Source organism: Sciurus vulgaris, assembly GCF_902686455.1.
Source record: "Sciurus vulgaris genome assembly, chromosome: 5".
NCBI classification, from domain to species: domain Eukaryota; kingdom Metazoa; phylum Chordata; class Mammalia; order Rodentia; family Sciuridae; genus Sciurus; species Sciurus vulgaris.
Genome location: NC_136465.1, coordinates 110,196,755 through 110,223,175, shown reverse-complemented (window position 1 = coordinate 110,223,175; position 26,421 = coordinate 110,196,755). Strand labels below are relative to the sequence as shown.

Genomic DNA, 26,421 nt, shown 5'->3' with positions numbered 1-26,421 from the left:
GGAAGAATGCAGTGACTTGAGCTAGTTGTCTCCTTCCCAGGTCATCCAGTTTCCTCATCTGGAAAAGAAGCCTCCATCCAGATGTCATTTTAGTCAGCTTTCTGTTGCTGTGACCAAAAGACCCAAGCGATCAGGTGAGGAAAAGTTTATTTTGGCTCACAGTTTCAGAGGTTCAGCTCATGGTTGTTTGACTCCATAGCTCTGGGCATGAGGCAGAACATCACGTTGGAAGGGCTTGACAGAGGAAAACAGCTCAGGACATGGCACTAGGAAGGGAGAAAGAGAGAGAGAGAGAGAGAACACTAAGCTCACAAGGGATAAAATATAAACCTTAAAGTCTTGCCCCCAGTGACCTACCTTCTCCAGCCATACCTTACCTGCTTACAGTTGCCACCCAGTTAATCCATATCAGTGGATTAATTCACAGATCAGGTTGCAACTCTTATAATCTAATCATTGCACTTATAATAAACTTTCTTGCATTGTTTGACGCCTGAGCTTTTGGGAAACACCACATATCCAAACCATAACAATTCCTTTGTATGCCCTTTCTTCTCAAAATTTTGCCTCTTAATTACCAATTCCAATCCCAACTTTCAGTTGAAAAATGCACTTAATTATTTGCAGTTCAGCTGGGCACTAATGAAAACTCGACACATCATGACGGAATTTCTGATCACGGAAGCCCTGTTCACACCTGGGTTACAGAATCTCCCTCCTTTGGTCTTTCTTGATGAGTAAAGCCTTATTTTTGGCAGTGCTGGTTTGGGAATAGCATCTCTATAGAAACCACTGCCTAGGTGAACACTTCCCTGTGACTGAGCATCCTTCTACATTTGCATGTCATCTTAATTGAAAGAACAGGTACATCTTTCTATCTAGATCTCTGAGTCATTTTGTCAGCTTCCAAGTCAAATCCTAAATTAGATGCAACACCTGAAGGAGTGTGCAAACTGAGAGAGGCATCAGGGTTGTCATGACAACTGGGAAATGCCATGTCTCCCCCAGAATGTTAATTTAACTGTCATGGTAGGGTTTTACAAACCAGTAGTTATTATGTTTTTCAACTGAGTAGAAATGAAGTGACATTTGGGGTTTTCCTTGAAGGATTTAAAACTATTTGTGGTTACTGTTGTTAGATTTCTTCCTTTGCTACAACCCCAAGCCCGGTGTTTTCTGAGTTGTGGAGTCTGGTGAGAATTGGCTGGGACATCACTAGAGGTCCCTGAGCAACCTCTGACTGGATCTGAAATAGTGAAGATCTAGAGCACCTACCATTTCATACTTTGGAGTACATGTTCTCAGAAAGAACTCCGGAATCCAGTCTTATAAGATGGTTTTAAGAAAAAACAGAAATGGGGACTGGGGTGGTGGCTAAGTGGTAGAGTGCCTGACTTACACGTATGAGGCACTGGGTTGGATCCTCAGCACTACATAAAAATAAATGAATAAAATAAAGGTATTGTGTCTATCTACAACTAAAAAAAATAATAAAAAAGAATAAATAGAAGTGACTGGCAGCCTCCAAATGCATTGCTGTTTCTAACACTGTTACAACCAGGAATAGCTTTCATTTGATACACAAACTAGAGGAATAAACTCTATAATGTGTAATGTCATTCAGTTTTTCTCCCTCTAGCCCCCAACGTGTTATAAGTGCTCTAGGTACCCCCTGTCCTCAGGAGAACAGTGGAATGATCAACTCTGCACATTTTCTCGTGGATCAACTATAATTACCAGTCCTACTAAGCTGAATTTTCTTGTACCTGATATTATTGAGTGAATCAAGAAGCAAAACATATGTATAGTCTGGTTTGGAAATCCCAGCAAGGTTTGGGTCAAGGTAGAATGATAGAAAATACATCTTGTAAAGAGGGATGATGTATTGAAACTACTGATAATTTTAAACTGGGCACTTTCTTTGGAATGTTAGGTAATCATGGAAGTTTTGATTCAGAGCTGCTCAGGACTTCCTGATGTATGACTGTCACAGGTAGCTTTAACTTCTTTCAGAAATGCCAATTCTAATTCTCACCATGAAGAGTTCCCCATGTTCTGGCAAGAAGAGGAACACTTTCTGCTCTAAAGTGTGTGCTGTCCCTGCTCTTTAGGAAGGATGGAGAAAAAGAGCCCAAATGGATACACACACTGTTTTTAATAGTTGGGAGCAGTATGTGCCTCTAAATTCACTTGATGCTTGCTCAATTTTCTATTTCCTGTGTAGATTCATTCTCAGATTGGAGGCAATTTTATTACCAACACATTCAGATTAATTCCTGAGTAATGCCTGGCTTCTCTTAAAAGCAGATCACAAAATCTGGACTTTGATAGTTGGAGTTTGACCATTTTTCAATCTAAGTGTTCCAGGATAAGATGTTCTATAAAGATAACTGTGATGAAACCACTTCTGATTTATTAGGCAGACTGAGAATTCCAAATGATGCAGAGAAAAGAATAATAATGCAACAAAACCACCACCATTTCTTAAGTGTCTGCTAGATTCTAGGCATTTTGCATATATTAACCTCATCTAATCTGCACAACAACCCTGTGAGTTTGATTTTATTTTCAGATGAAAGAACTTCTCTCAGAGATTAACTTGCTCAAGTCACACAAACTACCCTTAGCCCTGGAGCTAAGATGCAAACCTGAGTCAGAGTGATTCTTAGCCAGAACGCTACATAGTAAGCAATGCTGTATCACCAGTCAAAAAGCTACATGGGATGGTATATTTTTGCTCATGCCTGTGAATTCAGTATTTTCAATGTTTGTGTTCTAGAAGACTATGGCAGTTAAGGCAGTTGTGGAGAGGCAGACCCTGGAAGAAAAGAAGTGGAATGGTGATAAATAGGAACAATATTATGTGGAAAGAAGAAAAGATATTTCTTATTATCTAAATGAGATTAAGGTCTGGGATCTAAGAGTTCATCCTTTAGCATTTATTGAAATGCCAACATAAGCAGAGCCCTATATTATAATCCTTAGCAAAACTCAGTATAAATTACTGACTAACAACCATTAGAGGAGTTTCAGTTTTTTCTGAAGTGAAGCTATAAGTTAAGTGTCAATTGAAATCTGTTAGGTAACGTCATGTTGGAAAGAAGACGTTTTAGAAAAATATTGGGACCTGAAATTTCATTTTAGAAAGTCTCCAGTTTTTCTGACAAACAGGATGAAGAGAAGCATTGTAGTGCAATTGTGCTGCACAAGAAAAAGGAGTGCCATTTACATGGATTGCAATGCACATGGTGTCTACTGGATTTGTACAAAAGGGCAGCCTTCACTGAATTGAGAAACACTAAGAATCTTCTCTACTCAGACGTATGATGCTTCTGGTTTGTTTGCTTCTCTAAGTAACTGGGTCAATGATGGTGCATGCCATTTAGACAGATACAAAATATTAGGGAAGGAGTGACATTTCTGGTGGGGGGTGGTACCCAAGAGTTTTCTATGGGGAGGTCAAGTCTGAGAGGTTGAGGATGCCATTGGACACACTACATTGAAGCTGAGGGGAAAAGTTGAATCTAGAGAGAGAATTTTGGGAGTTAACAGCGTATACAGAATCCTAATGCCATGGGACTGAATGAGATGTCCCAGAGAGGGAGAGTGGAGAAAGAAGAGAAGAGGGCTTAGGACCAGGCCTAAGTATCCTCTAACATCTAGAAGTCTGGAAAAGGAAGAGAGTCAGCAAAGAGATTGAAAATGAGCAGTGAGTGAGGTCAAGGACAGCTATGAGTTTAATATCCAGGAGGGAAAACAAATGAGAAGAGTGCTTCAAGGAGAGTCAAATGCTGGGCCACGTGCTGCTGAGCAGTGCTGAAGCCCAATTTTGTAATATGTCCTCTTCCTCCCAAACCCATGACTGCCTCTCCAAGGATCCCCTTGCTTCTTGATTCAGTTTCATACAATCTGTGCTTATTGCTATCACCAGAGTGGGCTATCTCTCTACGACTATAAACACTATCATGTCACATTCTAGCTTAAAACTAGGTAATGGCTTTCCATTTCCCACAGAATATAATTTTAACTCCTTAATTTATTAGAGGCCCTTTCTCACTGGAAATTGCGCTCTCTACCTGCTTATCTCCCATACATCCTGAGCTGTACCTCAGTGAAACACTTTCCTTGTGCATGCTTTTCCCCCGTTTCCATGCAGTTCCTTTTTTTACTACTCTTCCCTCTGGCTGAAATACTCTCTTCATAGTCCTCCTAACACTTCTCAGTACACAGGACTCAATTCTAGGGTCATCTGCTCTGTAAAAGTCTTCCTTGACTTCCCTTGAACAAAGTAAACAATGCCCCATTCTACCACCCCGTAACTTGTCTTATATGTCTCAATTACAACACTATTTGTATTGTGACTGCTTTATATTACTATCATAACATTAATAACTGCTCATTCCTTAAGAATGGGAGCTATGCCTTTTCTTTTTAATGTTCCCAGGGCCGTGTAGAGTGCTTAGTTCTTACGAGAAACCCTGTAACTACACATGAAGGAACAAGATGTAAAAGTTTTCATAAAAGTCTGCATTTCTATGTTGACAATACTTCAACAAAACTTTCTGTTTCTTGAGGAATTACTTACTTACTAAAAGTCAGGGATAACTACTCACCTGGCTCTCACCTTCCTGTTCTGGGGGAACACACTGCTCTAGTACTTCCAGATTGTGGACCACTGGTGATTGTTCTGTTTTATGATTCACCAGAGGCCTTTTCCAATCATTTTCTTGGGGCTCAAAATCATGAGTCATGCAACTAGTTCTTTATACTAGGAAAAAAAATCCTACTCACCCTATTTATTGGAAGCCCAGAGCTCCATCACTTCAATTAAATTAATTTAGTATTTGTCAAAGTTCCCCCAGTTACAGATTGTACCTTAAAACATAAGAAAACGTACTCTGTGAAGACTCCACATTTTTATTAATATAATTTTTAAAGAAAATGGCTTATGTAACTCAGCCATAATCCATCTAGGATAAGATATGAGGAGAGAAATGAAGTCGATTAGATTATCTTGGAGCCAAATTAGTTTGTAGTGGAAATTTATGAAGAGCATTAAGTCAGACTTTGGTGTTTAAATATGTAGCAAAACTTTAATATTTCCCTGGCATTAGGTTATATAATAGTAGGAATACACTTATCCCTGTCTTGTTTTCTTTTGTCTTTGCATCTCAAATTTAAAAAAGCACTATTTCAAGAAAATCTATTGCTGAAAGATTAACAAGATAAAGTTCAGGTTTCTGAGTGTTATTTAAGCAGATATTTTGACCTCTCAAAATTGGACCTTTTAGAGGTCAACCATTCTAGTCCTTCTCTCTCTTTCATCAGGAGCAATTGAAATAAACCAGAAGAATGAGAATCTGTCCTACTTTTAGAGGCCTAGAAAATAAATCTCTATTGGTAACTCATTTCATTATATAGTAACCCTCTGGAACTTCCTTCTCATGTTTGTTCTCTAAGGACCTCATGTTTCCATCAAAGTCCTTTGCCTTCTTCCAAACCTGGACAACACCATTCATAAAACCACATTTTCATATAAGAATGCTCTTAGCTGCCCCCAAAAGAAACTGATTCAAATGGACTTTGAGTCAGCAAATCTATCTCTCCTTACAGCAAGTCTAAGGTCAGGTGTGCTCTGGGGTTATTTGGTTTGTGACTCAAGAAAATCTTTGAGGATACACATATTTTTATCTTTCCTTGACTATTCAGAACTTGTTTCAATCTCAGGCTGTAAGCAAGTTCCCGTATACATCCAGACAGGACAAAATCCAGATGGAGAAGAATGGTTGTTTCTTGTGTCTCCTTGGAAGGAAGGAAACCTTTTCGAGAATTTCTTAGCAAACTTGTCTTCATGTTTCTTGGTCAGAATTGGCTATTTTTGACCAGGTTTTGACAAAGAAGATAAAATGTCCACAACTGACCCATCATGTGGTGTAAACTACCAGGACCACTATGTCTGCCTGTCATTCCATCCAGCATTTTCTTCTGACTTTTGTTCCTCTCCTGCACCTTGTGCCGTATCCTCCATTAAGAGGGGAGGAAGGACCAGGAGGAGGACAAGAGAACAAACTGACTTGAAAGTAGAGATTGTTTGAGATTGTAGTAGGGATATAACTTATAAGTTGGAGAATAGAATTTATTGAAGAAGATCATGTTTACATTTATTATGTAAGAGAGTTGGATTATATGTTCTCAGAGGTCCATTTAACACTAAAATGTTGCGACCAGACTGATAGGAAGGAACATTGGCAATGAAGTCAGTCAAATATGCATCCTTAGATCAATTCATTTAATTCTATGGTGACTAAGATTCCTTGTCTGAAAAATAGAAACAATAACAATCACCTCGTGGGATGCTATGAGCACTATATGTATTACACAACTAGTGTACCACATCTGGTACTTTATTTATAGGTAAATCACAAAGGACAATTGTCTGTAATAATAAGGAGAAGGAATTGGAGATGCTGGGAACACCAAGCGCGTCAGTTGCAGGGACCACAGAACAGCTGACTGATGACCGTGAGATGGCGACTGCCCATACTGAATGATTCACTGGGCTGAACGTGGCACTCATGTTGTCTCACTTGTCTATTGTGGTCCCCATTTTATAGATGAGATCACGAAAGTCACATGACTGGTGAGTGGAAAGACCTAGTCTGCAATTTGGATCTGCCTTGTGCTGAGGCCCGAGCTCCTGACCAGAATATGATAATTCTTCCAGAATAAGCCCCCTTTCCCATGGTTACCTGGGTAGTACATTCTCAACAAAGTAGATTAACACGGTCCTCTAACTTTTAGATTTCTTTGCCTTGCTTCCTTTATCCAATTAAATTGAATCATTCAAAGTACATGTATATTAATAACTTGTTTTCGTATATTGTCTCTTTTTGACGGAGAACCTAAACCTTTTTGTATTCTCTAGGTAGAATCAACTGGCACCAAAACATTAGTAAGCAAATGCAGATTTCACCAAAGACTTTATGGAAGGCACAGAGGAGGAGGGGTCCATTGCACACTGCACAACAAGCTATTGACAAGTCCTGTTCAATCTTTCTGCTCTCTGGTTCCTTTTTCCCCACTGAATATTCAGTGTGGGGGTTATTCTCCCTATAGTAGAACCCCTTTCTGGGTCCTGGCTCTCTTTACCATGTTGCTTTCCCCACTCTGACTCATCGTTCCCTCCTCTGCAGACTGTTTAGCAGTTTCCCACCTTCTACCTTTTACTTATACACCCCAGCCTACCTCTGGAAACACAAGTGGGTCTGGCATTAGCCCTATAATATTAGTTGAGGGTCAAGAAGACCTCACTACTGAAACATCTTAACATGCTTTCCTCTTTGAATTGGGGTATAAATGCTATCTTAGGAGTGAACTGAGAGAGGAATGCATGATTGAAAGGAGACTTGTCAAACCATCATCAACAAGTGATATTTTATTTTGAATTGGTTTGTTGATTAACTCACAGAATTCTGAAAGGATAAATTTGATTTTTTTTTCCAATGAAAATCTATTTCTCAGGATATGGTATGGAAAGAGAGTCTCTGGGAAGCTGTGGGGGAGGTATACAGACAGGAGGGAAGATTCAATGTCAAACACCAGTGGTGGAATGAAATTTAGAGATGGGACTCTATATAATTTCCCCTAAATTAGTAGATGTGTTCATGTCAGGGCAACATACTAAGTGTCCTTACCTATATAGAAGACCATAGTCTTAAGGTAAAAGATGCAGGAGAAACTTTAAAACCTTGCTTAGTTTACACTTCTATCATGAAGAACTTGAAGAACAGATGTTTGTAAGTATCAGGTATTTAAATAATACAGAATCATGTCTTAACAATTGGCTATATTGTTGGTAGAAGTACAAAAATAAAACTGATAAAAAAATTGAAGTCAGATTCCCACCTCATACCACGCCTGAAATGAATTCCAGATGATTTCGATTTTGATATTTTAAAGAAAAAAATTAATGAAAGAAAATACACATGATTATATTTGTTGAGAATATTGTGGTAGGTTAAAAAGTTTTCAGCATGACACATATAAGGCAAAACTAAAGCTGAAATGATCAAAATACCCTTCTATGAGTGGAAGGGATGATCCATAGGCACACGTACCAGGAGGCAGGGGGCTAGATGCCACAGTAGGATGCAGTAGTTCATAAAAGTAGAAAGACAATGGACAGATTAGTGTGAAAGGGGACTTCATGGGGAACATGTCCCTTACAGTACAGCCCACAGTAGATTATGGGAGAAATTAGGATCAAACTTGGTTGCTCCCTAAAAGTTGGCATAAAGCTTAATTCTCTTAAGAAAAACAGACCAACAATTTCCAAGAGGTATCTTTGGGTAAACAAATAATGAAAGGTAACAGATCAAGAGGTGGTACTATAGCTTCCAGTTTAGGAGTAAGAATAGGCGGATTTTGAGTCCTGCATTGCTGGAATTCCTCATAGCCATAGAAGAGTAGAATGATAAATATTACAAAGAAACGTAGAGAAGCACAGTTTTAAAGTCCAACCCCTTTGCAAATAGTTCCCTTAGAAGGCATTTTTCTATGCAAAGAGAATTATGTTGAGAAAAAGTAAGTACTGAAGGCAAAAAGAATTTACTGTTTGGATGTATACCAAGATTTAAGCCGTCAAGATAAATCATGACTTTTTGTATATTCCTGAAGGAGTAAGCATGCTCTAGAGATCCGTGCATACCCATGTTTATAGCAGCATAATTCACAGTTATGGAATCAGCATATGTGCCCATCAACAGATTAATAGATAAACAAAATGTGGTATATATATATATACACAGTGGAGAACTATTCAGCCATAAAGAAGAATGAAATAATGTCATTTGCCAAAAAAAAAAAAAAAAAAAATATGAATGGAACTAGAGATCATCATGTTAAATGAAATAAGCTGGAATCAGGAAAATATCATATGTTTTCTTCCATATATAGAATCTAGAAAAAAAGGATAACATGAAAGTGAAGGGAAACAGAAGGGGAGCGGGAAGAGGGTAAATGATCAACGTGTATTATATGCATATATGAACGTGCCACAATTATTCTGTATCATTAATAGGTACTAAAAAACTTTAAAAAAAGAGAGAAAAATCACAGTTTTAAGCCATCAGTATCTATTAAGCCTAACTGAGGAAATTATATATTCTGATTGTTGGATTTTTGTCATGAAAATCTTGGTCTTGGTAACATTTCATATTTCTCTACTGGTCCTGTACAGAGAGCAAAGGAAAGACTAAGAACTTAAGTTTTGATATTGAAAATTTGAATTGAATTTTCAAAAAACTAACAAACAAAAGACCCAAATCCTTCTGTTTAGTCTCATACAGAAAGAAATTCTACTTCATTCTGTTATTCAAATTCCTTTGTTAGTAAATGCTAACTTCTTTTTAAATCTTAACTCCAATTTTTTTCACAGTCTTCCATTCTTCTCATCACTCATATTAATCTGTTCTACCTCTTTCCACATTTCTGATCATGGTTATCTTTTTGCCACTGCACCTATCTTGTCCTTCCTTCCTTTCTCCTCCCATATAATTCGTAGCCTAACCTTGAAGGCTTGGCTCAAATATCTCCTCTTTCATAAAAATTTTATAGACATCTCAGCTCCTTCCATTCTCTAGGCTCAAATAGCACTCTTGGTCTGATTCCTCATCATTCAAGTAGGCTATCCTTCAGCTGCCATTGACTTCTGGCACTTCACTTAATGCTGGGCACGGATATACACCAGTACTTCTTCAAAAGATTGCAGTGTTTTGGAGAACAGAACTCTACACTACTTTGTCCTCTTTGACACATTCTATTGGTGATTACCTCTTTGTCTACCTCAGGCACTAGAGCATCTGGAAAAAGTAAGTACTTGCTGGATTGAGTTTTTAATTAAAGTGACAATGCAAGACACCAGACAGTAGCTGGTCCCTTCACAGTGATGCTTTACTGGTGGTGATTGAGGGCTGTGTGCAAACCAGTGTAAACTTGGTGAAGCCACAGTGGTTCATCTTTGCTATGAGCTAGATGTGAAATCAGCAGGAGTTACGCCAAGTCCAAGAAACTCTGGGAGAACAGGGGTGATAAATATGCCATCACTTGGGATGCTCAGAGTGATCCATTTCCATTGACAGCTCTACAAAGTTGGGCAATTTTTCACTACTGCAAGCTTCAAATACCTGCTCTTCTGATTAAACGGGGTTCATTAAACATATTTATGAGTGCCTGTCAAGGGCATTTATATAAAAAACTGGCACATAGTAGGTGCTCAAAGATCTTTCTTTTCTCATTCACTTGGCAAATGTTGCAGTTATTTCCAAAGTTGACCCTTTATTCCCTCTTCCCCACCTCTGACAGCATTTTCATGCAACAAAAATGGTAGTTCCTTCCACTGATATAGAGCTTTATGGTCTGTAAAGTAATTACAAGAATTGTTTCATTTGAGCATCACATGAATCCAGTCAAGTGGATATGATTAATCTCTGTTTTTCAGATGGTAAAACTGAACCTTAGAGAACTAAAGTTATTTGCTATTGGTGAACAACTCAAACTTGAATTTCCTGATTTAATAAATTAGAAATGAAGAGGTAGAGGGGACATCTTATTTCCTCTTTTTAAAATGATATCACCTTGAAAATACCACTGTGTTAAATATTGCTATTTGCTTCCCAGAGGTTTGATTCACCATGAGCTGAACAAGTCCAAGTTCTATGGCCCTTCACTTAAATGGCCTTCCTAAAGTCATATTACAGTTATATGTTTTTGTAGAAATTGCTAGCAAAAGGATTGAGTTATATTCTACACCCCCAAATTGTATAACCTTCAGACCCCACAACCTAGCTTTGTCACTAACAGAAACTTGACTACGCACATTGTCACCCAACCAGAACACTACATTTGCCTGTATTCCTTGCAGGCATGGCCACATGATCAGTTCTGGCTAATGGCATGTAAGCCAAAAGTGTTCGAGACTTTCAGGAATTATTCTAAATGAAAAATGGACGACAAACCTTCTTTGTCCCTTTCCCTATCCAGCTGCTTAGAACATGAGTGCTTTAGTAAGCAACTTAGACCATTGGAATGAAAGACCCATACTAGGGATGGTGGAAGGAAGAAATGTAAGGAAACTTAATCTCTAATAACTGATGATATGTATCTTGGATTTTCACCAGACTTCTTTAAGTAAGAAAAATAAATTTTATAGATTAACATCTTTATCATTTGGGATAACAGAAAACCAGGAAAGTTTTGAGAGTGGTAGGAGACATATGGTAGACCTTTTTGTTTTGTCTTGTTAAGTTGCCCAGGCTCAGTGATCCTTCTACCTCAGTCTCCTGAGTGTTGGGACTACTTCTAAAAAAATTATTGGTGAATAGTATTGCATGATATGGGAGTGCCATAGTATGTTTAACCATTTACCCATTGAAGGATATTTAAAGGATAAAGGATATTTAAAGATAAAGGATATTTGTTTCCAGCTTTTGGCTATTACAAATAAAGATGCTATAAACAAACATGTATACAAGTTTTCATTCTCTGAGATAAATAGCTAGGAATACAATTGCCAGACCTTATGGTAATTGCATATTTAACTTTTTAAGAAACTGAAAAATTATTTTTCAGAGTGATTGTAGCATTTTATAATCCCAATAGTAATGTGTGAGAGATTCAATTCTCAATATCTTCACCAACATTTGGTATTGTCATTGTATTTTATGTTAGCTGTTTTAATGGGAATGTAGTGATATCTCATTATAACCTCAATTTGAATTACCCTAATGACTAATCATGTTGAACATGTCTTTGTGTGCTTGTTTGCCATCTGTATATCCTCTTTATCTAAATGTTTCTTCATGTATTTTGCTCATTTTATAATTGAACATTGGTTTGTTGATGTTTACTTTGAGATTTTTAAAAGTTCTAGATATTTTGGATATAAATTCAGATCTATGGTGTGGAAATATCTTCTTTTATTGTGTAGTCATGTCAAAGAACTCTTTACTGACCCCTAAGTCCCAAAGATTTTCTCCTGTACCATCTTATAATTCTTTCATAATTTTAATTCTACATTTAAACCTAGGATCTATTTTGAGCTAACTTTTTATGTCATGGGAGATTAGGTCAATGTTTTTGCTTATGGATATCAAATTGCTTTGGCATATTTTTTCAAAATTCTGTCCTTCCTCCATTGAGTTGCTTTTGAACCTTTGTCAAAAATCAGGTAGCCAAACTATATGCACCAATTTATTTGGTCTCTATTCTGTTCTGTTAATCTATGTACTCATTCCTTTGCCAATATCATACAGCCTTGATTAGTTTAACTACATAGCAAGACTTGAGATCAAGTGAACTGATTCCTCTCACTTTATTATTTTTAAAAAATCAGATCTGAACTATACTAGTTCCTTTGCCTTTCCATGTGGATTTTAGAATAAATCTGTCTGTTTCTATAAAAAAAAAAACTTACTGAGAATTTGATAAGGGTAATAATGTTTAGCTATGTATCAAGTTGGAAGAATGAACTTCTGAACTATGTTGAATCTTCTTTCAATTCAGAAATTCAGTCTATCTATTTTCATCTTTGATTTCTTTCATGAGCTTTCAGAATATAAGTACCATATATATATTGGTAGATTCACACCTAAATAATTCACTTTTTTGAACAATTACTATTTAAGATTTTTAAATTTCAGTTTTCAAGTGTTAGTTTCAGTATATGGAAATGCAATTGATTTTTGCATGTTGATCTTGTGTTCTTTGACCTGTTGAACTTGCTTATTAGTTCTAAGATTATTTTTATAGATTCCTTGGGGTTTTCTGTGTAGACCATTATGTCTCTTGCAGAGAGGGACAGTTTCATTTTTTTTTCCTTTTCAATCTGTATGCACTTTATTTCCCTTTCTTGCCTTACCATATTCTAAAACTTCTAACACTGTTGTATTGCAATGATAAGAGTGGATATTCTTGCCTTATTTCTGCTCTTAGGAGGAAAGTATTCATTTTTTTGCCATTAAATATATCATTTTAACTATAGGTATTTTTGTAGATTATTTTTATTAAAGTTTAGAAACTCTCTTCTATTCCTAGTTTTTAAATTTTTTCTCATGACTGATTACTAACTTTTCTCAAATGCTTTTTATCTATTGATAAAATCAAGTAGTTTTTCTTCTTTAGTCTGTTAATATGGTAAGATCACATCCCTGAATTTTTGAATATTGAACCATCCTTGCCTCTCTGAAGTAAACCCACTTGGATATGGTATAGAATTCTTTTTATATGTTGTTGAATTCTACCTGCTAATATTTTGTTAGAAATTTTTACATCTATACTCATGGGGGGTTAGTCTGTGGGTTTTTTTTTTTTTTTTTTCCTCTTTGCATGTCTTTATTTGATTTGCATATCAGTTAATATTAGCTTTATTCAGTGACTTGTCAAGTCATTTCCTTCTATTTTTCACAAAAGATTGTGTTGAATTGATGTTAATTCTTTTTAAATATTTGGCAGAATTCTTCAATGAAACCATTTTTTTTTGTTCTCACGGGCTTCCAAAGAGCACAATTTAAAAGTAGAGAATAAAGGAAAGAAACCAATACAGGTCCATGTGATAATATGGCATGCTCATTCATTATGAGAGAGGCACTTTGCAAGTTGTGAGCATGTGCTCTTTAGTGTCAGAGAGATGGCATAGTCCAGAGGAAGAAGAGCTGACCATGAATTGGAAGAGCCAGAAAGGTTCTGTTGGATGAGATGGACACAGCTCCATGGACAATGTGAAAGCTTGGTGAAATGAAATAACTAAGAACTTGTATGGTAGAATTAATATTGTCCAAAATGGCCATACTACCAAAAATGCTATACAGATTCAATGCAATTCCAATTAAAATCCCAATGATATACCTTACAGAAATAGAGCAAGCAATCATGAAATTCATCCCGAAGAATAAGAAACCCAGAATAGCTAACGCAATCCTTAGCAGGAAGAGTGAAACAGGGGGTATCGCAATACCAGAACCTCAACTATACTACAAAGCAAGTAACAAAAACAGCATGGTATTGGCACCAAAATAGACAGGTAGATCAATGGTACAGAATAGAGGACACGGACACAAACCCAAATAAATACAATTTTCTCATACTAGACAAAGGGGCCAAAAATATGCAATGGAGAAAAGATAGCCTCTTCAACAAATGGTGCTGGGAAAACTGGAAATCCATATGCAACAGAATGAAAATAAACCCCTATCTCTCACCCTGCACAAAAAATCAACTCACAATGGATCAAGGACCTCGAAATCAGACCAGAGACCCTGCACCTTATAGAAGAAAAAGTAGATCCAAATCTTCACCTTGTTGGCTTAGGATCAGACTTCCTTAACAGGACTCCCATAGCACAAGAAATAAAAGCAAAAATCAATAACTGGGATAGATTCAAACTAAAAAGCTTTCTCTCAGCAAAGGAAACTATCAGCAATGCGAAGAGAGAGCCTACAGAGTGGGAGAATATCTTTGCCACTCATACTTCAGATAGAGCACTAATTTCCAGAATATATAAAGAACTCAAAAAACTCTACACGAAGAATACAAATAATCCAATCAACAAATGGGCTAAGGAAATGAATAGACACTTTACAGAAGGAGATCTACAAGCAATCAACAAACATATGGAAAACTGTTCACCATCTTTAGTAATAAGAGAAATGCAAATCAAAACTACCCTAAGATTCCATCTCACCCCAATTAGAATGGCGATTATCAAGAATACAAGCAACAATAGGTGTTGGAGAGGATGTGGGGAAAAAGGTACACTCATACATTGCTGGTGGGGCTGCAAGTTAGTGCAGCCACTCTGGAAAGCAGTGTGGAGATTCCTTAGAAAACTTGGAATGGACCCACCATTTGACCCAGCTATCCTACTCCTCGGCCTATACCCAAAGGACTTAAAATCAGCATACTACAGAGATACAGCCACATCAATGTTCATAGCTGCTCAATTCACAATAGCCAGACTGTGGAACCAACCTAGATGTCCTTCAATTGATGAATGGATAAAGAAACTGTGGTATATATATATACAATGGAATATTACTCAGTTATAATGAATAATAAAATTATGGCATTTGCAGGCAAATGGATGAAATTTGAGAATATCATGCTAATTGAGATGAGCCAATCTCAAAAATCCAAAAGACGAATGATCTCACTGATAAGCGGATGATGACACATAATGGGGGTTGCGGGGGCAAGAATGGAGGAAGGAGGGACTGTATAGAGGGAAAAGAGAGGTGGGAGGGGAGCGGGGGAAGGAAAAAATAACGGAATGAATCAAACATCATTACCCTAGGTAAATGTATGATTATGCAAATGGTATGCTGTTAACTCCATGTACAAACAGAAACAACATGTATCCCATTTGTTTACAATTAAAAAAAAAAAAGGAACTTGTAAGGTGCTTCAGTAAACAGGATCGACTGTAAATGCAGTGAGCACATAGTGCTCAGGACCCTTGTCTAGGGATAAGGGACAGATCTTATCTAGGGATAGAAAGAAGTTTAAATTTGGGGGGAAGGTACTTATCTCAGTGAGCATTTTTTTTTTTTTAAGGCTTGACATTTCCAACCCCTAAAATGGCGAGTCCAACTCTAAAAACCATAGATTCATAGCTTTAAATCTTCCACTGTATATAATGCCCAAATCCCTGTAGATTACTGAAGAAGTCAGAACATGTCAGCATTCAAGATCTTCTGGGGAGTGGACACTGTGGAATGCCTCATCAGACTGTAAAGAACCCTTCATGAATGACCACCTGTCACCGTCTCATGAAGTGGTTGGGGATGAAGGGTGGCTATCATTGCATTTCTCTCACTGTTATTGTTCAAAATGCTCTGACAGGGCTGCCAAGGAGGAGGAATGGCACAACATTGTGACAAAATTTATTAGCATTTGCAGAACTAGACACAGCCCCCCAGGGGACTTAGAGATGCTTCGCCACGCTCTCCTCCCACGCTGCCATGGCTGCTTCCTGACCTTCCCCCCACCTTGAGATGTCTGTCGTCTCCGATGTGTCTGGGTCCCCAGCTGGCTTGAAAGTTCTTGTGACACCGGGGGCATATTATGTGACATTGTCCTTAGAAAACTCTAAAGCTGGTATACACTCCAGAGATCTGCTTTACATTTTGTTCATTTTGTATTTGACTCTGTTCTTATCGTACAAAATAGAGAACTGAAAATGCCAACGGTTGAATATAGTGTAAGGATTTTACATGTAGATTTTTAAAATTTATCATGACTAATTTAAGTTCAATATTAAGGAAGATTCAGCATTCTATATTCAGTAGGAATTAAGCCTTCTCGTTTCTTTATTTTGAAATACATTATCTTGTAAGAGTTGTAGAAAAGGTGTCCTATCTAAACCAGGGGCATGAAAATGTACATTCCCTGGAATGTGCAGAAACATTGTGGAGGGCGTTTGACTGCTCAGAGTCTAGCTGAGGTCTTGAATACTTCAGTAATATCCTAGAGTAAAATTAACAGCTACCATTGAGCCCTGGCCATATACCAGCACAGAAGTATGTAATACCCTAGTGGATCCAGGTGCTAGTATCCCTCTATTCCCATGATTATAACATTGACAGTGATGATGGTTAGCTAGTGTATATTTAAGTCTGGATAAAGTCCAGATATATTTGACTCCTGGCTGCAGTCTTGGCCACTGCCTTTGACATTCCTGAATTTAAGACTAAGGGATAGGTCTTAGTCTGTTTGTACTGCTACAACAAAATAAAATAAATGGATAGCTTATAAGGTATAGAAATTTATTTCTCAAATCCCAAAAGAAGCTCAAGGTCAATACAGATTTAGTGTCTGGTGAGAGTCCATTTTCTGCTCAGACAGCACCTTCTGGCTGCATCCGCACATAGTGAAGCGGGTGAAGGGTTCTCTGAGGTTTCTTTTATAAGGTCATTGACCCCTGCATGAAGGTTCTGCTCTCATGACCTAATCACCCCTCCTCCTAATACCACTACCTTGGGGTAAGAATTTTGATAAATGAATTTTGGGGAACACAAACATTCAGATGATAGGAGGATTAACTTATTCTGTAAATTTTTATTTACAGTCCTATAAATATTTGCCTGAGAACCTTAATTAAATGTGAACTGCTCTTTCCGGATAAGCATGGTACAGATCTGCAATAATTTTTATTTCTAAATACTTCACCTGATACATTGAAACCCTTCCAAAACATGAACACCTATTTCAAAATGTTCTTAAAATTAAGCTGGCTTTCTCTTCTTCTAATCACCTACTCAAAACTAAAATACCTATGTCTTCCAGGGGAGGACAACCTCATTTCTCCACTTCATGAGGTCCAAGGAGATGGTGGAGCCAAGCAGCTCTCTCTTGTTTTGTTTTTGTTTTAGAAGAGTGAGGTGCCAGCCCCCTGGTCTGTGCTACAGGGGAAGCTCTGCCCTCGGCCCTGTGAGTGCATTTTATAACATCCGAAAGAACCTTATGAACTACACCTGTACTGGCCAAAGTTCTTCCATCCCTGGCATGACTGTTGACAGAAGGAAGTGTGAATAGTGTGGGCCACGCTCTGTAGAGCAGAGTGAAACAAAAGAGTGCAATGATACCTACAATAATTAGGATTGCAGTCTTTGCAGTAGGTTGGGGGCATCTCTGGGAACAGCAAATTAATAACAATGTCTCTTTATGGTAGTGCATAATAATTACGAAAATGAATATGCTGCATGGAGTTGGGTTTTTCCCCCTAGTGGACCCACAGCATTGTATGATTCATTTACTTCTGGAGCAGAATTCTTTATCCCAGATCAATTGTGTGTGCCTTCCTGATGACTCTTTAATAGAAAAAGTGGACACGGAATGACAGCGGATGATGGGAGACACAGACGCAAAGTAGAGCTAGCATTGCCTGGAGTCAAACAAAAATTATACCACTTAAAAACCCAGAGTCCAAGAGCTAATACCTTGCCTACAAAAGAACAAAAGGCAGAAAGTTTTTGCTAAAGTCATGTAGATTATAAATGTCTGGAACTCCTAAGATATGTATTTCTAGTTGAGGCTCGAAGAGTCATTATATTTTTAAAGAAAGAAAAAAAAAACTGTTAAAGTCAGGTAACCTCATGAAAATCTCAGGTGCTATGCAGTAAGACAAGTCTGAAACTAGGAACTCATACCTAAGTGTTGACCAACAGGCCTTTGAGAAAGTGGCTTTGTCTCTCAGAACTGAGCTTCCACAGAGGAAACTCTGACGTACATAGGGAGAAAAAAGAAGCTCCCCTTTCTTGGAGAAACTTCTCTCTACAAAATTACCCACATGAAGGTGAACATTCCCTGGGAGGATGGGACTGACAAATATGGTTCATTCTATCAAATGACTTTAAAATTAAACCACAGAAAGAAGTAGGAAAAGGCACTGTGACAATAGCACATCTTCATGATGTTCTCCCCATAATTTACTCTAAATGAAGGTAGAAACCAGGACACAGAACTTTCGTTGCAGATGGAAAGAGAAAAAGGGATGCCAGTCATTTTGTTCTTATTCATGTGCATTCAAAAAAAAAAAAAAAAAAAAAATCCTTCCCTCATGGTTTCCATAGCTACTCCACCCCCTCAGTTTTTATTTGCAACTTGTCTAAGGGAGAGGTCACGGACAAGTGGCATCAGTGCCTTCTCACCCATCAATTTGGAATGGGTCTCCAGGACCCATGCCCTGTCTAATGCTGATCCACACCCCATGTCATGAAGGAGGGCAAAGCAAATCCAAACAGAATCCTCTCTACCTAAACAATCTCCCTTGTTCCTTTTAGCTTTGAAATTCTTATGGAAAGATGGCTCAAGAGTGTCCTTCAAGCTAAACACCAACTAGAATATTGAGGTAAAACACCATCATTTGTCAGAGTAAAAATATAGATCTAAAATATTTCCAAAAATATGAATTTTCTATCACCAATTCAATTCATAATATAAGATCATATATATGTTAATATTAAAACCAAAAGAACTGAAAAGAATACTTTTAGATTGATGAAAAGACCATTCTTTCTCCTAGGGTTCCCATTCTTGACTGATTTTGGGTTCCTGGACTCTATCCTGGTGCTTGGTTACTGGTCATAACTGCCAGGGGTATATTATGTGGGCCTCCCTTGATCTTCTCTGGAATCGTTTCTCAAGGCTATTTTGTTTCTCATAACAATTGAATTCGAATTTCAAAAGAGTTCTCTTTCTTTATGTTCAGACAAGAACATTAGCAGCATCTTACTGAATGTTTAGGACAATTGTTCTTGGGATTCTCAGCCCTGAGTTTAACCTCATGCCTGGCATCTGGTTCCTGGCAGACTCCCACATGGTGTAGGGGAAAGCTTGCCCTCCACCAGTGAGAAACATCAACCCGTCTGTTCCCTGCTTGCAGTTCAAGGCATGACAATTCTTCATGACAATTTTTCATGAGAAACTTCTCCCCTGCTCCCTCTCCAGCCTTGAAACACACAAGGGCAGATGGTCTTTCATGGCCCACACAAGTCTAAATCTATATTTGGAAGTCTTCAGATTGGGGATAGTATATCTGCTCTCTTCTTAGAGTCCACCAAAGTAAAATAAAGAAAGGAAACCATATGCTAAACCCACAACAAAGAGAATGGGAGTCAGGCTCAGTAGAAGAACTAGTTAACATTCTAAATATGTCAAGTGCATGGAGGATATGAAATGGATCCGGGAAGTCATGCTTTCACATGGGGCACAAAGCCAACATTGGAGCTGATTTACCCCACAAAATCTTAGAGAAGTGCCAAACTGGAGATGTCACCTATGGTGAAGGGCAGGAATAAAGCTTGGAACTGAGAACAGGGGATTAGTTTACAGGGTATGGAAGCGACAAACTCTGCTCTCCCTAGCCCATCCTTGACACTTAAAGGCCCAGTGTTTGCAGCTAGATATCTCCCCCAGGCTAGATACCAGAGTTTCTTCTTGTATGGGGGTCGGGTGTGGGCTTGATGGCTCTTGGTCAAGTACACACTCTAGACTATAGGTCTCCTCACATAAAAGACGGTTTCCCACTTGATAAAGCAAACTGCAGCAACGCAGAAGTCTTTCAGATGTAGAGTTTCAGACTAGCTTTTCATTGAATTACTCTGAAATGTGAACAGCAAAACAAGGATTCTAACATATATGAAGGAGTCCCTAAGTAGTAGGGGGACCAAGGGTGGGTGGGCCAATGAAAAGAGTGAAAATGCAGAGAACAGAAGAGAACTCTCCAAAGAGGAAACAGCAGTGAATGTCCATGATATAGGCAGGTAATTGGAAGAGGGTTGGAGTGATATTGAGTAAGCCTGATGTCTGCTCCCATCCAACAGGTACCAAAACAAAAACAAAAACAAAAAAACAAAAAACCTCAGTTTGACATTTAGCCAGTCAGTAAGTATGATTGCCTGTCTTTTTGTGCTAAGTTCATCCTGGATATTGATGGCAGTCAATTTTATTTTTAATGGCATGTAATCAGTTTTCTTCAGGGTGGTAATCAACTGCACCTCTCCATGCTTTTACTGAGCATAGCCAGCAAGATGAAGGCTAAGAATTATGGGAATAGAACATCACCTTCTCTCAGAGACATTGAAAACAGATGTGGGAAATAAAGTGCTGGAAAACAGTAAAAATAAATACCACCTTTCATAATTGATGATTTATAGCTTGCAAAGTGAAAGAATGGACATTTTTTTAAGCTGTCTGTTTTATCTCAACTCCCTAAGGTTTCCCTCCCAGTAATGGGAACAAAGCCCTTAAAGCTGTTCCAGGAAACAGCCCCAAACAGAGAGTAAAAGAGTAAATTGAGCCTGATAGCCAGATAGTGCTCAAACAGTAGGATTACCAGAAACTATTGACCAGAATCTACACCTGTTGTAAAACATTGTGAAACATGTTGTCAGCAAACCCAAACCCCCTTTGAAATTTCCTGGCAGCTTTGTTCCCCTTTTTTCCCCTTTCATGTGTGACCCCTCCTGATGTGTGGTTTCTGCCTTTATAAACCTACAAGATTTTCTGCTAGGGACTCGACTCCTCGAGTTGGGTCCCAGCGCGCTGGAATAAACACCTCTTGCGGTTTGCATCAAGTGACGCCTCCTGCGGTTGATTGGGGTTGCCATCCATCCATGGGACAGAGTTGGGGTTTCCTTTTTGGGGGCCTTACATTTGGGGGCTCGCCCCTGATAAGATGGCCCCCTCTCATCCGCGGAGTCGACCTTGGAGGTAAGAAGGGGTACCCTGAAGTTGTCTTTGTCTTGTGTTTTGTTAGTTGGTCTGGTTCTGTGAGCGCGCTTTCGGTTTCGGTGGCAGCCGTTCGTTGACTCGTGAGAGTGGCCGAACAGTGGCCGGTAGACGTGCCTGGGGGGCCACAGGTTGCAGCCCTGGGGGACGCCCTAAGGGTGGAAGGAGAGCCAGGGACGCCTGGTAGTCTCCGTCGGTAAGGGCGCTGATGGGGTTCAATTGGTGGATCAGAGATTGGCGCCCGTCTGGTTCTGGTTCTGTTGTGTGTTTGTGGCGGAGGTGGAGGAAGGGTTGGAACAACTGCGGGGTTCTCGGCCCGGGCTACTCTCGGGTGGACCCCAAAGGTTCCTTCTCTGGACTCCCCCTCCCGAGAGCCCTGAAGGGTAACTTAGCAAAGTAGCTTCAGTCTCAAAAGTAATGAAAAATAAGGTCTCATAATTTTAACATCCAACCTGTCCGGATGAGATGGCTAAAATGCCTTAGCCACAGAGTTTCTGTTAAAACCTGTTAGATCCTTCCAGATCTCAGTCAAGGCTTACATTGAAATATAAATAAAAGAAGCCTGAAGGTTCAGTAGGAGACCGGTCTCAAACCCAGGGAAAGAAAAGGTAAAAAGAGTCTTTAAAACTCCAGCAAAGTAAATGCTATATTTTTAATTATATGTTTTTTTGAGCTCATGATTTTTTGATCAGTTCTATTTTTTTATTCAACTAGAGTTTTTGAACATCTGTTACATTGCAATGGAGATTCACCTATAAAGTTACAAGGGCTTGATTTTGTGTTATTTGTATGTTGTGCTGTCTGATGTCATGTTTTGTCTGTATCAAAACTGAGCGCTCCTAAAATTAAAATTTAAAAATGGATCCAGATACTTTTAATTCACGTGATTTAAAAAAGGTTCAAATTGGGTAAACTAATAAGAGTAAAATGTCTTTGAAAATAACTTGCAAGTCTCTAGGTGGTCAAGCTAATAAAATATTGATGTTAATAAAATGTCTAATATCAATTGTTTCTAGGACTTTTCTTCAACAGGGAAGAGACAGCAAATACTGTTCAGGACACTTGTCTGATATCTTGGTTTTTTTCAGAATAAGTGAATTAGAGTTAACATGTATGTACTCTAATGTGTTTGTAGAGATATCTGATTAATTTACAAAGTTAAAATGCTAATTGTTAAATAACATCGAGTACTTTTAACTCCTTAAATTCCATGGGGTATCATACTTAAACATTATTGGTGTTTTCATAGGTTGGTAAATAAAAGGGTTTAAACTTGCTTTGTGTCATCACTAAACTAAAAACAAGGCTATTAAGAGTTATGTCCTAACAAGTGCAATTCTATATACAAAGGGTCCCAAAAGTTTCAACTGTGTTTCAATTGGAATACTATAAACAACAGAATATTTAATCTTATTAAAATAGAGTAATTTATCTAAATTCAGAAATTTCATAAGAGTTGTTTGAGAATGTGAACAAAAAGGGGACAACGAATAGGAAAGAGAAAATAAAAGGTTCTGTGTACGGAAATATATTTAGTAAAAGGAAAAAGGAAATGTTTCTGGGTAAGAAAGTGCTTGTGTGATGAAATACATGAGGGTCTAAGTAAGTGCTAAGAAAGCCTGTGTAAGTAAAGGGCAAGTTTCAACAAGTTTGTGTGTAACTAAGTTGGTTATATGTATGTGAGACAGCTAAAACTATTGAAGGTTTTTCCTAAGGTGAAATACTAACATTCTGATATAAACCAAAGTTTAATCTATATGGTAGAATGACATGGTAAAATGACAAGGATTTGAAACACTAATTTACTCTTAACTTTGTGTCTATTAAGTTTTATTCTTTAGAACAATTAGTCTTAAAAATTGGGGTGTATACAATTATGGTTAAACAACTATTATAGAGTATTGTACTTTGTTACAGAGTCTACATTTCTCTTTAAAAACTCAATTTGGTAAGATAAAAGTGTCAAGGTATTTGTGAAATGGTCACTAGTTGTATATTAAATGTGTTCATATTTTTCAGGACCACAAGTTTTTAAAGCAAGGAATTTATTAAGCTCTGCTATCCTCCAGATTAAACTTGTCTGTAATGGTAATCTTAAACTTATAAAGAGTAAATTTTATTGGGGATTTATTTCTATCATTTAATGTTCTATTATAGGACCTGCTATCAATAGGGTATGTGTAAAATTTGTTACTTTTTACACTGAGATAAAGAATTTCAAATGTAAATGTATTTCTAAACATTAGAGTCTGATTTGTTTAAAGGTTAATATTGTGAAATATGAAAGAAACATGAAAACATTTTGCCACTTAATCACACAAAAGGAAAGTTAAAAGCTCTCTCAGCCTTTCTTTGATTCACGTTTTAGATACTATGTTAAATTGTGTTAATTATAAAGTTTATATAGACTCAGGAAACAGTATATGTAAACTACTTAATGGTATTTAAGGAAGAAGCAAAGATCAACATCAGAATTAGAACACTCAAGATCTGTAAAGAGCCACGCCTTACCTGAGATAAGGCTCTGCCTCCCACCTCACTGTGTGTAGAATAGCTCCAAAATAAGCCAGACTTCAGCTTATTTAAAGTTATAGTCAAAAGATTGGTTCTTGTTGTAAAAGTACTGTGATCTCAAATAGGGGATAGAATGTAGCTCTCAATCAAAATTCAAGATAGCTATTATACAAGCTGAATATATTTTTACTCTTGCTAATTTCATTTTGTAAAACTGTTACCTGTTAATGTTTTGCAGAAGTAGCTGCTCCAAGAACAAACAACCTAGGTAACTTGTGATAATAAGCCATCACCTATAGAATAGATAGTGGTAACTTCCAGTACTAATGCAGACTCCAGTTAGATAAAAGGGTAAATAACTGTAAAGTTATAGACATTGAAGTTAAAGCCCAGTGCTCTTACTTTATGACTGGTGAGACTGGCTTGCTGGATAATTAAGATCAAACTTAGAGATTGGAGTTAAATACAGAGGTCAAGAAAAGTCCATATTTGGGTTTTGCCCTCAACGTTAGCCTGAACCCAGGGAATAAGAGGACTTCTCTAAGGAGCGTTGCAACTCTGGATCACACAACCTCCTGATCAAGGAGATTGTTGAGACTAGATGATGAAAAATCATCCAGTGCATCTGCTGCAGAGGAGGGTCATGGAAAAGGGGAAACATCCCTTGATGTTTCTAAAGGAAGTCACCTCATCAAGAGACCCTGCCTAATCAAAGTCACTGGTGGAGCTAAGGAGCCGCTCTTAAGTTCTGTACGAGTGACCCCTGTGGGAACTCAGCTGACTCTTTAACAAGACAGGAACCAGGTCAATTTGACCAGCTTGATCTTAGATACCCAGCAAAACAGTTAAAACCAAAATATAGCCATTCTTGGGCATTTAAAGGAAATAATAATTAAATGTAACTTAAGATGTACACTTGTATTAGCCCACTAGAATAAAGGCTGGAAGCTACAAATGAAAGAAAGATTCTTCAGCAAATGTGCCTGATAACTATCAAGAGAAACTGCCAGAGTCAGAAGTTTTTAGTCAGTTTAAGGCCTGCAGACCTTCCTAAGCTACACAGGTAGACTTAATCTATGTTTGCTAGTATGATTATCTATTCCTAAGTAACAGAAGTATAGAGATCTCTAGTAAACACAGGTTATACCAATAAAGGGATATTTTACAAAATCAGATGACATTAAGTAGCTTAACTATATTTTCTGGAGACATCTATGACAATGTTAAAGTCCCCAAATAAAGGCCTTGTTCTCTCTAGCCTTTGCTAGGCCTAGTTATGGGAACAATTTCTCAGTTCTTCCACCTCCTGGTGAGAGATTAACTTCTGTCATTTTCATGATACTCAGTTGCATGTTTCAGATGCTGCAACATTTACTTTGTACTAATCTCATTTCAGTACTCCTGTCTTTTTGTTCTATCATAGAAGCACCCACCCCCAGATGACTTTACAACCTGCTCTACCCCAACCAGGCTTCTTCCTGGGACCCCTTGATTGACCCGATTTTTAGAAAAGGAACTCCAAGCTGCTTGCCCCACGCCACCCACTTCCAGCTCGAAGAAGCTAGAGTGGTCATCGACCTCCTTCCCCAGCAGCATGGAGTTCCTAAGATTAGAGGGGGGAATGAAGCCAGAATTGGGAACAGGTAGTTAGTGCAGAAATAGGGGATCGGGTCAAATCGAGGAAATGGCCATAAAATCATCTGCCTCTGGAAGTTGGAGACTGCCCCTGGAAGAATGGAATGTCAAGGATCTCCAGAGGCCATTGATTACCAAATTTACCTGCCTTTATCAAGGACTTTTTATCAAGGACTTCAAACAAGGGGCTGCTAATTGGTGGCCCGCCCCCTGGGCTCTTGCCTGCCTGAAATCGCCTAGTCACCTTCATCAGGGAAAGAGTAAGTGCTGTACAGGTACTAGTGCTCAGGCAACAATACCAGTCCCTCTGCCCTCCGCCAAGGAAATAGCTTTGGAGAAGAGTATATAGAGACAGAAGTTCCATGATTAGAACTTACCAAAAAGAAAATGGGGGAATGAAAGAATGGACATTTTTTTAAGCTGTCTGTTTTACCTCAACTCCCTAAGGTTTCCCTCCCAGTAATGGGAACAAAGCCCTTAAAGCTGTTCCAGGAAACAGCCCCAAACAGAGAGTAAAAGAGTAAATTGAACCTGATAGCCAGATAGTGCTCAAACAGTAGGATTACCAGAAACTATTGACCAGAATCTACACCTGTTGTAAAACATTGTGAAACATGTTGTCAGCAAACCCAGACCCCCTTTGAAATTTCCTGGCAGCTTTGTTCCTCCTTTTCCCCCTTTCATGTGTGACCCCTCCCGATGTGTGGTTTCTGCCTTTATAAACCTACAAGATTTTCTGCTAGGGACTCGACTCCTCGAGTTGGGTCCCAGCGCGCTGGAATAAACACCTCTTGCGGTTTGCATCAAGTGACGCCTCCTGCGGTTGATTGGGGTTGCTGTCCATCCATGGGACAGAGTTGGGGTTTCCTTTTTGGGGGCCTTACACAAAGCACTTCCTTGTTTCACCTTATCACCAAACAACCCTGTAAAGCAGAACATTTTTACAGTTGCCCTTTAGCTCCAAGCTGATGTTGAACCTACTAGGAAAAG

General features: G+C 38.3%; 1 protein-coding gene across 1 annotated transcript in view; it reads right to left on the bottom strand.

Annotated features, from left to right (window-relative positions):
• Positions 1 to 251: 251 nt before the first annotated feature.
• PCED1B (PC-esterase domain containing 1B) overlaps positions 252 to 26,421 on the bottom strand; it is a 276,290-nt gene continuing 250,120 nt past the window's right edge. Inside the window, exon 5 of the transcript XR_013763781.1 lies at positions 252 to 266. The gene's annotated coding sequence lies outside the window, so the exon portion shown is untranslated. The remainder of the gene's footprint in view (positions 267 to 26,421) is intronic.